We start from the raw sequence: 16,392 nt of genomic DNA on the forward strand, positions 1-16,392 counted from the left end.
GGTGATGACAGCACACCAGGCTTTTGAACACAAGCATCCACTGCAGATACTTCAGTAGCTCCCTCAAAAACATGCAAGCATCGTTTCTTACTCGCACGCCGTCTCTTTTTATCGGTGAACCGTCTGTAGCACGTCGGATGGTAACCAGCACTTGGTGGAATATTGGTGAAGTCAATGCCAGCATGGCTGTGATAACGCGACCGGGCGATGTCACCCCTTTCCCCAGGTAAATGTAGCCATTTTCCCAAGCACTCGTGATATTTACTCCATCTAACCTCAGTAAATGGATATGCATTCTGTTCTTGTACCGATGACAGATGCAAAACGCACCATGAAGGAGACTTCTCCTGGGATTGTGCTCAGGACGTCACGAAGTTCAGGCCTGACGAGGAAGCTGCCATGACAGTACAAATAGTACCCGTGTTTACAAAAATACGGCTGCTGATTGGTTGCAGCTGATATTGCTACGCCAGCTGGCCGACTTCTCGCCGATTACACTTTGAAAAATAGTGCGTGTAACTTCTCATTAATGCTCAGACTTGGGCGTTGTTCACACGGAGAACTTTTTACACGTTACAGCAAATATCATTTCGACAATATTGTGAGTGAAAATAAGTCTCACCCTTTTCACGGAACGAAAGGGAACGATAGCGGCGGACAGCCCATGGCCTATTATACAGACCAGGAAACTACACAGCCCCCCCCCTGAAATAATTGCCCCATTCCCTGGTTTTGTGCCATGGACATTTATGAACATGTGGGGTTTGTAATGGGTGCATGGGGGTAAGAGTGATTTTCCCATGTCAAGTGCGGAGCAACACTCCTGGCGACACCCAGAAGGGCCAACTGAGTGTATGTTCAGACAGGCAGCAGAAGGAGAAGGGGCTGTGGCTGGCATGATGATGTGGTCCAATGGCTGGCTCCAGGCCACCTTGGAAGATCTGGCGTCTGACTCATTGGCTCTGCCCTGGGAACTATAAAGCTGTGCCCAATGTGCTCGTGCTCTCTCTCTCTCTCTCTCTCTCTCTCTCTCTCTCTCTCTCTCTCTCTCTCTTGGTTGTCGCATCACCCTTTGACTCAATCAAAGCCCTTGAGTTCCCTTCCCTCCTTCCCTAACCCCCATATTGCTTGTTGCAAATAAATTTTTCTTCTTGAAATATATTTTTAAACTGCCTGTGGTTGTCCTTTCTTCCATTGGTCCAGCAATTTCCTTCCGTAGATTAACTGGGAGATTATAATTCCCTAACGGATTGGTTCACTTCAGTCCGGCATTGTGCCAGCAGAAAGCTTGTCCGCCTTCATCAAGATCCAATAAAGATAAAAGTAGGACAACCACCGAGGGCTCGATTCCCTGAACAGGAGACTGCGTGAATCCCAGTTAAACGGTAGTCAGACGGAGGACACTGGGTCACGTGATTAAATTGTTGGCGTTCATGGTCAAATAGCAACCCACCGCGACATGGACTTATTTGTGTGTGATGGCCTCGATTCCTGGTGAGTCTGGAGAGAACCAGGGATACCCCCATCCTCATATTACCCTTGCAAACCTGGGCCTGCAACAATATGTCAAACAAATGTTTCAAATGGAGCACCTCGTCGCCATTGGAGCATTTAAATTGCATCAGATGTGGCAATAAATGCAAATTGTTGCTCCCAGCTTGCCGGCTCCATAACAGAAGACGCCATTTGCATTTTTGCTGCCTTAATCCCGACCTTGTTGAGAATCCCATTCAGGCACCAGCAACTTACTCGTTGATATAGGTTTCAAATTGGATTTCAATTTGATAAAAGTTTTTGCCGAAAGTCTTTCAGGAACAGGCCTCCTGAGCCTGACATTGGACTAATGGTGGTCGCAATTTGAAATTAACCCAGAGTGCCGGAGATAAATTGCCTGCTCTTCAGGAAGGACACCGTAAGATCTTTAACATCCCCAATGTAATGCCTGCAGATGGGACAACCAGTCCAACATCCATCAGATGGATGGGTGATGCAGCCTGAGAAACACCAGGGTGACAGCTAGTACCTGGACCAAGATTCAATCATGGGGAAGATAGCTCTCTGGTGAGTGTGCATACATTGAAGCAGAGAAAAGTCTTAGTTAATACACTCAATTGAATTTCATCTTCAACAAACACAGAAAGCCAATTTAAAATGTTTAACAGCCAAAAATATGAACCACCACAAAGAAAACTTAACAATGTCAACATTCATCAACAGTCACATCTCCTCCAGCACCCCTCAAACTGTCCCATTCCTGAACATTTTTATCTTCTTCCATGAATTTCTTAATTACTTAGTGTTTCAGTTGAGACTGAATGATTTCAATTTGAAATAACTTAAACAAAAACATTAAAATTGCAATAAAATCAGGAAGATTTAAATTATAGACAATATCATCATACTCTGCTTGTGTTTCTCATTTTTCTTGTTCTTCCCATTTTCATGAGTCGATGATGAAATCATAAACATTGAAAATCCAAGCGGTGCTTCAAAACTGCAGTGAGATTTGGAGACTAACTCTGTAGGGGTTGCTCGGCTTCATTTCAGGCAGGCATTTGGCAGGAATGAGTCAGCACCAACTAAAAACACAATTTACAAAATCCATCTGGTTGCTGTTGAATATGGATTGCCATTTCTAGCGCATGAGCCTCGGGCCAAAACAGCACATGCTGAGGAGGGAGTTACTGAAGTCCTCGGAGCTTTTGGAACCTCTCCATAAAAGACAGGACTGAGGCAGCTTTGCAGTTAAATATATTAAATAGATCAGTTCACAGAATATTGAAAGAAGCAAAACCAAATCCTTCCAATCTTCACATTATCCATGAGACACTGTTCAGGCTGCTCACATGTCATTTATCCAAGATATGGTGGAGATAACCGAATGAGAGGACACTTCTCTTTTTGATGTATTTATTTTTTTATGATTATCAATGTTATTAATTACACCAATTTCAGTCACATGGAGGACATTATGCTTGTCAGTGCATGTAATACATAAAACTTTCTTACCACTCACTGACTGACTCGTTTGCTGATATAAATGTTTACTACATTCTAGATTGGCGAGGAAGCTAAAAGTATTCGTTTTAACTGTACTCTGCCGTAAATTGAAAACACAAGACTTAGCTCGGTAATAAGATAATGATGCTGCTCGAGGGGGGAGGGTGGAGGTTCGAAAGATGTGGATGTAGGCCTTGTGATGGCTGTTGGATCAGCTCACTGTTGGGTGCCTCATGGAATTGTTGGTAAATCTGCAATGCTTTCTCCCGTATCACCAATCCACTCAAAAGGTAAATCCACAATGGTTTCTCCCGTACACCAGTCTTCTCAAATGCATTTTTTTCTGTTTGGTCCTTCATCCAAACATAAAGCGCTTTTTCCATCTTTTCAATAAGAGGATCGTGTGACTGGATTGACACTTTTGCGCTTTGCTGGCAGGAAAACTTGCACGGATATTTGACTCAACTTTACCGCACAGTCGATTCATTGATTCCAAAATGGCGGCCCACAGATGCCACACTTTCACCTCTTGACAACCTGTCTAACAATCCAATTTTTTTGCACAATGTCATAAGCTTTCTCTGCCTGTTGGCACAATTAATTTTACATTTGGGTACCATTATCAACTGCTGTGTGTCTCCTAGATCTTGTAGATCAGGCATTACAGAATCTCTGGATGTCATTTCCTGTTCATTGACAATTCATTATTAAACTTAGCTTTTTTTTCCTGTATGCTGGTCTGATGACAACAATTAATGGTGCGTGAGAAAGAAGATAAAGCTCGTAATTGGAGGTAATTGTACACGTGGACACAATCACTCATGTTAGCTCCAAACCACAAGTGGGCGAAATTAAATACCGTGACAACCAAATCGGAACACAATAGGTTGCCCGCGATTGGTCAAAGCCCACGGTATTAGAACCTGCAATATTTGAGGGTTCACTGCATTGCATGTTTACATATATCCAGTCAGACCTCTGTATCAGGCACCGTGGTTATAACAAACATTCAAACATGTTTTGCACATTAACCTGTATTCATAATGCACATTGCTGGAAACCGGATAAAAAAAGCTTTATCCCCATAAATCGAATACATAGACAAGGCACTAGAGTAGAGAAGAATCAAAAGCAGATAACATTGCCAAATAAATTCTCCAAAACAGCAAAAGAAACAATCATTTTATTATTCCAGTTTTGCATTGTCCTATTGGTGACATTATTTCCAGGGGGAGGGGGGGGGGTTATACGCACCTTGGGGTTTCCTTCCCTTTTGTGTATGTAAGTTGTCCATGGTGCCGAACCCAAACCGTTCTCTAACGACTGCAATCCATGGTTTGCACTTCATGAGTCTGAACGATTATACCTGTTGGCTATCACTCCAATGGATCTTTGTCATTTGGGGTCTGTGACTTCCGAGTGACGTGACAATGGCCACATCAACAGTGTAACGTTTTTGAAACTTGTATTTCAATTATACAGATACAAAGTTAAATGAGGAAGTTCACCATTACATACAATGCAATGTCCAACAGTGTTTTCCGTGTTGAGTTGTTCATGCCCAGTGTCTGTCCTGCCGGCTCAACTCACAGGTATTCACCTCAGCCACCAGGGTTGTTTGAATGATTGAGTCTTGGCGCGGTGTTCTCCCTCTCTCTCATATGCTGGCCCCTCCAGGATGATTGAAGAGCTCAAAGGAATTCTTTCGAATGCCCAATCTTAATGAGTTTTAATCAACCACATTATAATTGGCTCCATGCGTTAACAACCACTCTGAACATTAACACCTCATTCACTCATCAAAGTTAAATCGAGCACGTGGACAATCAAAACTCACGGCTCATCACACGTCACCCGTCTCTCGACAACTCCCTCTCGTGGGTTTATATAGTATTACAGAATGATCCCTTGCCTTCCAGTAACTGCGATTCTCGTCCATACTGGAAGTTCTGTCTGAGAACATTCCAGCATCTTCATGAATCTCACCAGGCAGGATACAATACTATACTGCCATCTACATTCAAAATGAGCTCATTACATCAAGCAGTATATATTACAATTTACTGATCAATGCAAAACAAAACTTCTTCCTCTTCTTCTTGCACATTGCAGCTTGGCTGTTCGGTTGCTATCATATTGTTGGGGCACGACTATGCCGCTGATGCTGTGTCCCATACCATTATGCTGGTAGTCATTTTGCCGACCTTGGAAGGATGACAGGCTGAGTCAACCCCACCTGGTGTGAATTCAGTGGCAAACGGGCTCTAACTCAGGACCCTAAGATTCCAAGCCAGCCACACTAACTACTAAGCCAACACCAGGCTTCAAACAAAACTGATAACATGTAACCGTCAATTTTAATCGTTCATTTACAGGCATTTACTAGTGCTTATCCACAAATACCACAACATATAGTTTTTAAATGACACAGGGACACTGCCGAGGAAATGATGTGGAGACACTCAGCTGGACGAGACTTGCTTGGACCCGCCCCCTTGGAAAAGGTGAAAGTGATCGGAGAGAACATGAAATGGCATTTCATTTCAAAAATGGAATTTAGATTTTTTCGAATGGAAGTGATGACTTACTGTATTCTAATAATTTTTCGATTTCTTATGCGCATTTATAGATAAACACAATGCCCCAATCCAGTCGTCGTTTATGAGAACGAAGGAATGGCCTTTGTAGTTGTTTGAAAGTTTTTTTGAACGTATGTTTTTTTTTCTTCTTCTCTTCTCTTCTCTTTGTGTTTTTCCTAGCGATGACATTGCGAAAAGGCAAAATAAGTTGGCGCTAATTGAATAATTGGCCATTAAAACTAAATTGTGAATAATCGTAACTGCGATATGCGAACTTCCGGACAGTGAGGACTTAACTTCCGGACTTCCGGATAGTGACGACTTACTATATTCTTTCTCGATTTATCGACTTACTGTATTCATTCTTTCTCGATTTCTGTACTTTCTCGATCTCTTTCTCGATTTTTTTCAACACAATGCCCCAATCCAGTTGTCGTTTACGACAGCGAAGGAACGGCCTGTGTGTTTGTTTAAGTTTTTTTTTCTTTTTTTGGTTTGCACGTACGGTCGCGCACGTATGGCCACACACGTATGGGCACGCAAGAGCGAATGAACGGCCTGTGTAGTTGTTTCTGGCAAGCGGTTTTAAATTTTTGTTTTTTTTTTTGCACGTACGGCCACGCACATACGGGCACGCACTCGTCTATTAAAAATGTGCAAACTGACTGTTCTACTGTACCATGATGAACGTGGTCAGCCCATTGGCCTCATCCACCTCACAAGGCTCCCTCACAGAGAGAATCTGTTGAGCACGATCAGCTCAGGAAAACGAGCCACATGCCCATACAGCCGCAGCTATTGCTCACGGATGATGCAGGTCGTAAATCTCATTTGAATCTCTCTGAGCAACCACTTGTTGGACACAATGTCTGACCAACGATAGCAAAGGATTCTCTGAAGAGACCTGGTACCAAAGGAATTCAGTCTCCATCTCAGATCCCTGTTCAGAGTCCATGTCTTACATCCATAGAGCATGAATGGAAGCACCAAGTACCTGAAGACTCAGACTTTCGTCCTCCTGCACAGGTACCGACAGAGTCACACCCAATGATCCAGTGAATCCATGACTCACCAGGCATGAACCAGACACTTATTGACTTCTGGCTCACAGCCAGAGGAGACATGAATATCACTGCCAAAGTAAGTGAACCTCTCTGTGACCTCAACATCCTCACCACAAACAGGAACAGACAAGATAGCAGCATTCAATGTGTCATTGAAAGTCTGGAACTTAGTTTTGACCCAGGAAACCCATAATCCCAGTGGCTATAACTCCTCATTCAACACTTCGTGGGCACCCAAAAGGATATCCAGAGTCAGAACAAAGATGACTGCATCATCTGTGACATCAAGGTCAGAGATCTTGACATTCCCAAACGATGCACCGCAGCTTGATCTCTCTGACATCCTCCCCAGAATCCAGTCCATACAAGCGTTGAAAAGAGTGGGGGCCAGTACACACCCCTGATGAACTACAGCAATAACTGGAAAAAAGTTGGAGATGGTATCACCACATCTCACAGCACTCGCAGTACCAGAGTGTAGTTCAGACATCAGATTGATCAGGTTTGGTGGCACCGCACGAAGACTAAGAATCCTCCAGAGGGCATCCTGATTCACTGACTTGAACGCTTTGCAGAGATCAACATCGGCTGCAAGTAGCCCCTGCGAAAACTCTTGTCTGCGTTCAGTGAGAACCCGAAAGGCAAGAATACAGTCAATTGTGGACCTCTTTGGTATAAAGCCTGACTGTTCAGGGTGCTGGTGCTCATGCAAATGGTGGCAAACCCTCTCAAGAGTTATCTGAGTAAAGACTTTGCCCGGCACTATGAGCAGCGTCACCCCTCGGTAGTTGTTGCAGTCTTGGCGATCACCCTTCCCTTTCCAGAGAGGGACTGCAAGGCCCATCTTCCAGTAAGTTGGGATGATGCCTGTCTTCCAGGCAGAGCACAGAACTGAATGCAACAACATGAGTACAGCATTTCCACCAGCGATGAGAAGTTCAGCATGGTTTGCAAACTCCTTAGGTACCCTCTCATCCTTGAGCTTACCAGCATCCTGCCTTGGCTGGGATGGCACTATTGTTCCAAAATTAAGCTGCAACTTCAAAGTTGCTACCACAAACATGTGGATGGTATTGAGGAAATGAGTACTCTGGTCGACCTTGCAGCTCTGTATCATCCTCCAGCGACATTCAACAAGCACTCTGTCAATCTCCTTTGCCACACCACCAGCGTTGGAATACAAAGTCCAGCGATGAGCCTGTGGGTGCAGCAACCATGAACCAGCCACCCTAAGTCCATGACTTCTTGCAAAGTCAAGGAACTTCGTGCTATTTTGGTTCACAGACCCATGAGGACCAACACATTGTCTCATCACCATCCCTTTCAGTTCCAATCAGCTCATAACCATCCCTAACAGAGACCAGGGAAATGACACTCAAGGAGTGATGCATCCTTCGTCTCATAAAACACTAGTTGACTGGTGTTCCCTCAATTATCATTGGAGTCGGCTTATTGGACACAGCTACAGCAACTCTTTAGGCATGGTAACCTTCAGAGCAACCACATCAATCATAGGTGTAACCACCTGCCATGATCTCGCCACTATCTGATCTCCGAACCTCAGAGAGTGCTGCAATACCGATGTTCAAACATTTGAGCTCAGATGATAACAGAGACAGGTGACACTTATCGGGATAGGACACATTCCAGGCACCCACCCAAAGGGACCACCTCAGGTTAACCCAAGGAGACCGCCGGCTGGTGGACGACACCTCAGCATCACCATGACACACACTTTCGCAATCTGACCTGGGAAGACTACCCCGTGTTTTCCTCTTATTATCAAAGAGTGGGGGTCCCGAAGGCTTTGCCCAAATCCCATCATCCGGTGAGCTGCCCGGCGGAGGGCAGCTGCACAGGAGGTAGTCCGGCAGATCGGGTTTTCAGTTTTCTTTACATTTTTGTGTTTTGCGAAATGAAGGGTTTTCCGGTGGCTGGAGTGCAAATCCTGCCACTAACCTCCTAAAAAAAAAAAGAGTAACCCAAATGCACGATGATGTCCACACATGCAGTTACACAATATGTAACCCAGGATATGCCTTAAAATCTCATCACAAGTGAGGTGGCTGAGGATGTGCCTGTTAAAGGAAAAAATTAAATAAGGCCATTAATTATCTTCAAAAGAGGTGTTTAAATTAACCCAAACAACCAATTTTCACTCAAGCACTTCATTGGTGTTCCCTTAGTATGCCTGCAAAGATTCGGGCTGCTACGTTTCATGGTTTTGGAGTTATGGAGGAGACACATTGACACACACACACACTCACTGACACACACACACTTACACACTTATTAGTCTAATATATAAAGCTCTTTCTAACTACTGACTGACTTATTAGCTGACTCACTCACTAATATTAAAGATCGGCACTTTCTGAATGACATAGAATGCTGAAATTTTGCGTGCCGATGGACGTCGAAGCCAGTATACTGGAACCCCTCCCCCCCCCCCAAAAAAAAAAAATCACAGAATTGTCGAACAACATCTATAAATGAAAATATAAGTGAATGAAAAAAACAACATGAAGAAAAATACAGATAAGTGACTCGAGACAATGGGGAAGTACAGTAATTTTGTGCATCGATGGACATCAAAGCCGATACACCAGGAAAAATCACAGAACTGTCTGAAAGCATCTGTAAAGGAAAATATAAATAAATGAAAATAAATAAATGAAAAAACAAATGCAGGTGAGAGACCCGAGACAATGGGGAAGCATGGTTCGTATGCTTACACAATGTGTTGGCACACCCCAGTCGTATCGATATAAAGCTCTTTCAAACCACTGACTGACTCACTCACTCACTGATGTTAAAGATCGCTACCTTCCGGGTGACATGCAAATCTGAAATTTTGCGTGCCGGTGGATATTGAAGCAGGTACACCAGGAAAACTTACAGAATTGGACAACATACAGAAATTAAAATATAAATAAATGAAAAAAATGCAGGTAAGCGACCAGAGATGGTCGGGAAGTATGGTGATTTTGTGTGCTGACGAACATCGAAGCTGGTACACCAGGAAAAAAATCACATTACTGTCATAAAGCATCCATAAATTAAAATATAATAAATGGAAAATAAAAATGAAAATAAATAAATGAAAAATCAAATGCAGGTTTGCGACTTGAGTCAATGGGGAGGCACGGTTTGTATGATTACATGATGTATAAGCATACCCCGATATATATATATATATATATATATATATATATATATCTCGATATATATATATATATATATATATATATATATATATATATATATATATATATATATATATATATATATATATATATATATACCTGTATACGTGTGTGTGTGTGTGTGTGTGTGTGTGTGTGTGTGTGTGTGTGTGTGTGTGTGTGTGTGTGTGTGTGTGTGTGTGTGTGTGTGTGCGCGTGTTATGTCTCTGAAGACATTTGGAGACATCAATGTACCTTTACGTGACTATTCCAAAGACATTAGTAGACAATGGACAAACACATAATGCATGTTGTTATATGAGATTTAGTTCAGAAGGTAACATGAAGAGGTCTTGTTCAGAGTGAAGGCAAAGTTTCATTTTGATACCAACGTGGACATATACAACTGTGTTTATCATGTCAAGGAGGACCTCACATGTGGTAACATCACCAATTTACTCACCCAAGTTGTCTTAGATAATGTAGGATACACTGAATGAACATAAAATAAATAAATGACCGTTTTTACAGCCATTTTTCCCTGCTGTGCAGGGGTTTGGCTTTTTCTTGAGGCAATGTTTTATGGCCGGATGCCCTTCCTGACGCCAACCCTGGTCGCCTCTTACGACACACAGGGATATGGTACACCTATTCTAACCGGGGTATACACCGGGACCAGTACACTGGCACTCATTTCACCGACCTCAGAAGGATGACAGGCTGAGTCAACCCCCTGGTGTTAATTCAGCAGCCAACGGGACTTGAACTCAGGACACTGGGATCCCAAGCCACCACCCTCACCACTAAGCCAACACCAGGCTTACACTGAATGAACATAAAGCTTTCAAATCACTTCATGGCAAATAAATAAATGCTAAACCGTGTTTATGAATCATTCACGTGTTTTTCTTGAAAATTCTCTGTTTTATTTACTTTGATCTAAGTACGAGTTATTTACCAAATATAAGGTTCAGTATTACATGGGACACCCTATACTTCCAAGCCTCATCTTTCCTATTGCCTCAGACTTGTGCTGGAACCAGAGCACATCAAAGTAGGTCTATACCTGAAAAATATAACATTTGTGATCAAAACTTCAAGAGGTAACTTGTATGTTGTGAACAGCGGTGACAAATGCAATGTTATACAAAAAAGTATAATCTTAATCTTGAGGTTTTTAACTGCATGAAACTTCTCAAAAGGTCTTCACTTTCTTCAAGTCCAATGCAATGATGCAATGCCAACTGGTAAGCAGACCTTTGAACACATATCTCTGTACGTCCCCAGAGTCTCTGAATGACCCCTTCAAAATAACCAGCCTTGGGAAGCCAATATATCATTTTAGCAGTAGATGTGATAGAATTCATATCTCTTTTATTCCTCACAAAGCCTCTCCAGTGTGAGGCCCGACAGAAAGTCATTACTGAAGGATTACAAATCCTTTAAGCCATCACTCTCTGACAGTCTGGAAGAAATTACGTGAAGTGCCTTAGTCTAGCAAAATGCAGTTTGTCTGCTTAATTTCCATTATTTTTGTTCACTTGCTCCCAACGAATATAAACTTGAGTACGAAAAGAAAACTGTTTTCTGCTTTATCAAGTCAACACCTTCGAAGTGTAATTTTACTTTATATAACCGTTTGTCTGATTCACTTTGTCCTTTTGAGCCCACTATGTACAAGTTATTTTTCAACTTAACTCAACTGCCTCACAAACTTGAATGGTACGTTCATGAAAAAGAACAATCATAAAAAAATTCAATATGAAACAGTCTGGTGGTAATATGAGAGTGTCCATCGATAATGACGAAAACAGACATTGGAGAAACTGATTAATGTAAACATATATAAATTCCCCCTACACGACCCACTTTCCTGCTTCAGGATAAAGGTGAAGGCAAAATTATTTTATACCAGAAAAAATTAATTCATACTATTTTATAACAATTTATCCCTTCTTATTATTCTTCTTCTTCTTCTTTTTCTTCTTCTTTCGGCTGCTCCCGTTAGGGGTTGCCACAGCGGATCATCCGTATGATCCGCATTGTGATTTGGCACATGTTTTACGCCGGATGCCCTTCCTGACGCAACCCTGGTCGCCTCTTACGACACAGGGATATGGTACACCTATTTTAACCGGGGTATATTTTATAACAATTTATCCATTTATTATTATTATTATCATTATTATTATTATTGGCTGAGGACAGGGGAAAGTGGAGGAGTATCATGGTTGAGGCAGGGCAGAAGCTTGGTGCCATTGGACCTCACCCCTTATCAAGGAAAGAGGAGAAGAAGATTATTATTATTTTTATTATCAATATCAACAACTCTAACCATTAAATTAGTTATTTCATAATAATAACACCATTCCCTTCACACCACAAAGGCACATAGAGCTGCTGAGGCAGTTTTATTGGCAAGGCGTACAGTCCTGGATAGGTCACTGTTCCAACACAGGTTACCCCCAATGGTTATTATCCCAATACACAGGTACTCAATTTGCCAACCTCAGAAGGATGACAGGCTGAGTCCACCCCATCTGGTGTTAATTTAAAGGAATACAGGGGCTCAAACTCAGGACCCTGAGGTCCGAAGCCAGCCACCTGAACCACTAAGCGAAGTTAGTAATATAAAATCTTTAAATTAAAATCTTTCTTTGAAATGTTTAACTTAAAATCTTTCTTTAAAATCTTTAAATTAGGCTTAAGTTGTGTCACCTTCTCATGGAGTTGGCCAAGGAATGTCTTTGGACCATGTCTTTCATCAACAGACTGGTCAGGCTTAACATGTGACCAAATGTGATTTGAGCAGTCATTTAATTGTTCCAGGGTCCCCTCGATAACTCGCCGACTCCTCAAGAAAGACACCGCGGGATCCTTCACATCCACCGGTGAAGGCAGAAGGGTCTCCCGGCTTCACATCCTTCCGATGGATGACAGAGGCATCAATTCCCTCACCCTGCAGGAAACACCAAAGTGACAATTTATAGCTGGGTCGAGAAAAGCAAGTCAGCTCAAGGGCGAGTGCCCATACATCTCGGCTATCCTGTCAACCTTAAAGAAGTATCATTTATGGTGAAACATTATATATAAAAAGATTTTAAAAAAATCAGGCTGGCACTATATTTAGCAATCATTTTTCTTTCTGTGCAGGTAATGCAATACCTAATGCAAACAGGATGTACAAAGAAGAACCATAGCAGTACTAGAATGGAATACTTTCCAAGTGTCCAAAGTTATTTGGGAATATAAATTAAGATGATATGCAATAACGACTGTAACATTACATGAATATACATTACATGTCCAAGGTTAGATAATATGGACACTGTAATTTTTCAATTTAATCCTCTGTTGATTAAACGTCTTCTCCTCGTACGCTTTCCGTAAACTAAGTAATATATTCTCCTGAACCGAGTTTGGGACACACTGGTGCAAAAATATAAAGTTTCGAAATGGGTTAGCTTGTTTGGTTAGTCGCACCTTGCCCTCAAATCGACATCACGTGAAATCAATCCTTCACCAACGAAGGCGTCATGGACATCACCATCTATACTTGCTCTCCAATTCATGTACTCAACAGTCAACATTCACTCATGCACATTCATGTCACGGCTGCAGATGTGATTAATTCTTTGCTGTGTCTGTGCTGCTCTGCTCCATGACTCGTCATCATGATCGGTTCATCAACGCAAGACACAAAGCTTGTGCAGCATACTCTACTCCAACTTACTTCCATAAGTGTATGGTGGTATAAGTCAAAACAGCAAAGTATTGTTGAACAACTTAGATTAAAGACACAAGATGTGCTTCGGGCTAGCCCAATGGAGCTCTTGTTTTGTATAAAATGTGAGCTCATGAAAGAACGAAGAGACAGTGTAAAAACCGTAATGACAGTGTGCCCATAGTTGGACACAACAAACAAGAGAAATATTTAAATGGGAAAATAACACAGAGTAGAAGACACACACACTCTCATGTGCAGCCTTGATGCTGCTGGTTGCATTATTGTTTAGGGGCACGGCTATGCTGCTGATGCAGTGCCCCTATTACCACTACACCGGTATTCATTTCACGAATGTCAGAAGGGTCAACAGGGCTGGAACTCAGGATGCTAGAATCCCAAGCCAGCGACCCTAACCGCTAAGCCGCCAGGCTAAGAGTCGGTTTGAAAATACAGTAACTTGCAAGTTAAGAGGATTGCTTTAGGCTAGGTCGGGTTAGTGGGGGATGAAGATACATTGAAGGTCGGGATGGGAATTGACATGAGATGGTTGTGTACCATATGCTTGACGCCAAGGAGTGAGGAGTAGGATTGATTAGCTCCAGGAAGGCAGTTCCACAAAAAAGAGAAAAAGAAAACCAAAAAATTGAAAAAGGTGCAATAAGCCTGGATTTGGGGAATTTAACCAGGAACTACACTTGCATCCTGGAGGGGTTTGAGAGGGTCAGAAGGCTTAGAGAGTGGATGAGAGGTGATACAAACCAGAGAGGCCACCAACCTGCACCAGCGATGTGACAGAACAGGACTCGTGATTCATCTTCAATATGGAAGATGCCGATGATGCCTTTCTTCCTCCTCCATTTTGCTTCAGCATCTGCAAATTAAAAATAAATGTTTGTGTGGGAGTTTGCAACTTGGTTTTGAGCCAGAGGAAGAAAATAATCAGTTATAAGGTTGAAATATAATATTTTTCAATATTTCAGTTACTGTAAACTGCCTGTTTCAGATCAACACAGGATGGAAGCTTTCCTCAACATCTTTAAACCTCCACAGCAAATGCGTTTCTTTATAGTCATCATCATACTGTTGTACACCATTCACCTCCACTGATCTCAAATACAACCCACAATCCCACATATGTTGTCCTTCACATTTGGATAGAAGGTACAGTGAAGGAGGCCAAATATGATGATTAGGGTGCACATCAGGAGTAATGTTTAAACCCATTGCTGCTGCTTTTGCAGACTTTGCAACATGAGACTTGTGACTCAGAGAACTGTGCTCCATAAATATATTTCCTCAACTGAGCTTTTCCTGCCATTTATTTTGATGATAAGTTCTGACTGATTATGGATTGGCAATTGGAATGCTTTCTGGTCATATGGTATCATTTTAATTTTGTATTTCCATACAGAGAGTCGAGGCTCATGGAAGAGTGAGAACATAGAATTGACAAGGACGATAGAACAAAAACAACAGTGGAAATAGGGTTGGGAGGGGTGGGGGGAGGAGCACATTAACAGCAGGGTATGGGAACAAAATAGAAGGAGACCTGGAGGAAGAAAGGGCATGGGGAAAAGTAAGAGCAAGGAGAGGATGAGGAGGACACGTTGGGTGAACAAGCTTGATACAGGCACAGATTCTCAATCACAGAAGTAGAAGGTAAAACTGAGGAAAAAGCAGAAATGGAACAAAGAAAATCAAAGAGAAGGGTGAGGATGCAGGGGAAAATCTCATAACTGAGAAGTAGAGAAAAAGGTGGGCCTGGAGACGATTGATGAGGAAAGAAGGATCATGGGTATGGATGGAGGATAACTTCAAATGGTGGTAAACAGCTTGGTGTCTTGAAGCACTGGAGGGAAGAATGAGACTGAACAGACTGAGGAAGTTGGAACCATCGGTAAGAGAAGAGAGGAATGATTGAGTGAAAGTGAGCAGTGAGCCTGAATTTTGGGAGTTTAACCAGAAGGGAGTTGCTGGCACACTGTGTGCACCCTGCATAAACCTGATTGCAGGGGGTCGGGGGGCATGGAGGACAGAAATGGAAGAGGGTGCAAGACCAGAAAGGAGACATAGAAAGCAGAAACCACTGACCTATCTGTGATGTGAAAGTGATCAGCCCAGACACCCAGCTTAATCACAGGAGATACCAAAGATATTGAAGGCCTTGGTTTCCCACACGTTCAAGCTGAGCAAGGTGTGAGGTGGGGGTGCCAGCCCAAAGAGGAGCAAAGTACTCCATTAAGCTGTGGATGAGGTCCTTTTAAGTAGATAAAAGTTCAGATGTGCCATTGAAAGACTTTGCACAATGTAGGATGCCCAGTCGGCAACTGGCTTTGGAGGCCAGATGAGATATGTGACCCTCTAGTACAAAACCAGTCAGAAGTCGCAAAAATTCAATATCGAGTTATTGGGTTTATTTGAAAGCCCATAAATAGTGTAGTAGATAGTAGAAAAATCGTGCAAATTATGATAATAGAATCAGATTTGCATTTCTGTTCTGCAGGGCTTTCTGATCAAATCTGCCCGATTGGCCATTTGAAAATCCAAATTTTGAAAAATTTGAAAAAAAAAAAACTTCAAAAAAAATTTGAAGTCACAGCTGGCTGAAATTATTGAAGCACAAGTGAACATCCCAGACAGAGAACCAAGGGGAGATGCAGTCATCATTGATGGCTCAGCACTTATCAATGCCCTACCTCCATACACTTCAAAGATATTTAATGACGACGCCAAAGAAGACATCATCCCAAAGGTGGAATCCTATGGTGCCAGGTACGAGAGGGTGGACGTAGTGTTTGATGTGTACAAGAAGTCAAGTCTGAAGTCTGAGGCAAGGT

General features: G+C 42.3%; 1 protein-coding gene across 1 annotated transcript in view; it reads right to left on the minus strand.

The window, feature by feature from the left end:
- Positions 1 to 16,392, minus strand: part of LOC147022224 (uncharacterized) — a 155,671-nt gene that overhangs the window by 28,892 nt on the left and 110,387 nt on the right. Inside the window, exon 6 of the mRNA XM_085892919.1 lies at positions 12,547 to 12,787. The gene's annotated coding sequence lies outside the window, so the exon portion shown is untranslated. The remainder of the gene's footprint in view (positions 1 to 12,546; positions 12,788 to 16,392) is intronic.

This window comes from Eptatretus burgeri, chromosome 8 (genome assembly GCF_056783735.1).
Source record: "Eptatretus burgeri isolate ZD-2024b chromosome 8, Ebu_testis_v1, whole genome shotgun sequence".
Classification (NCBI taxonomy): domain Eukaryota; kingdom Metazoa; phylum Chordata; class Myxini; order Myxiniformes; family Myxinidae; genus Eptatretus; species Eptatretus burgeri.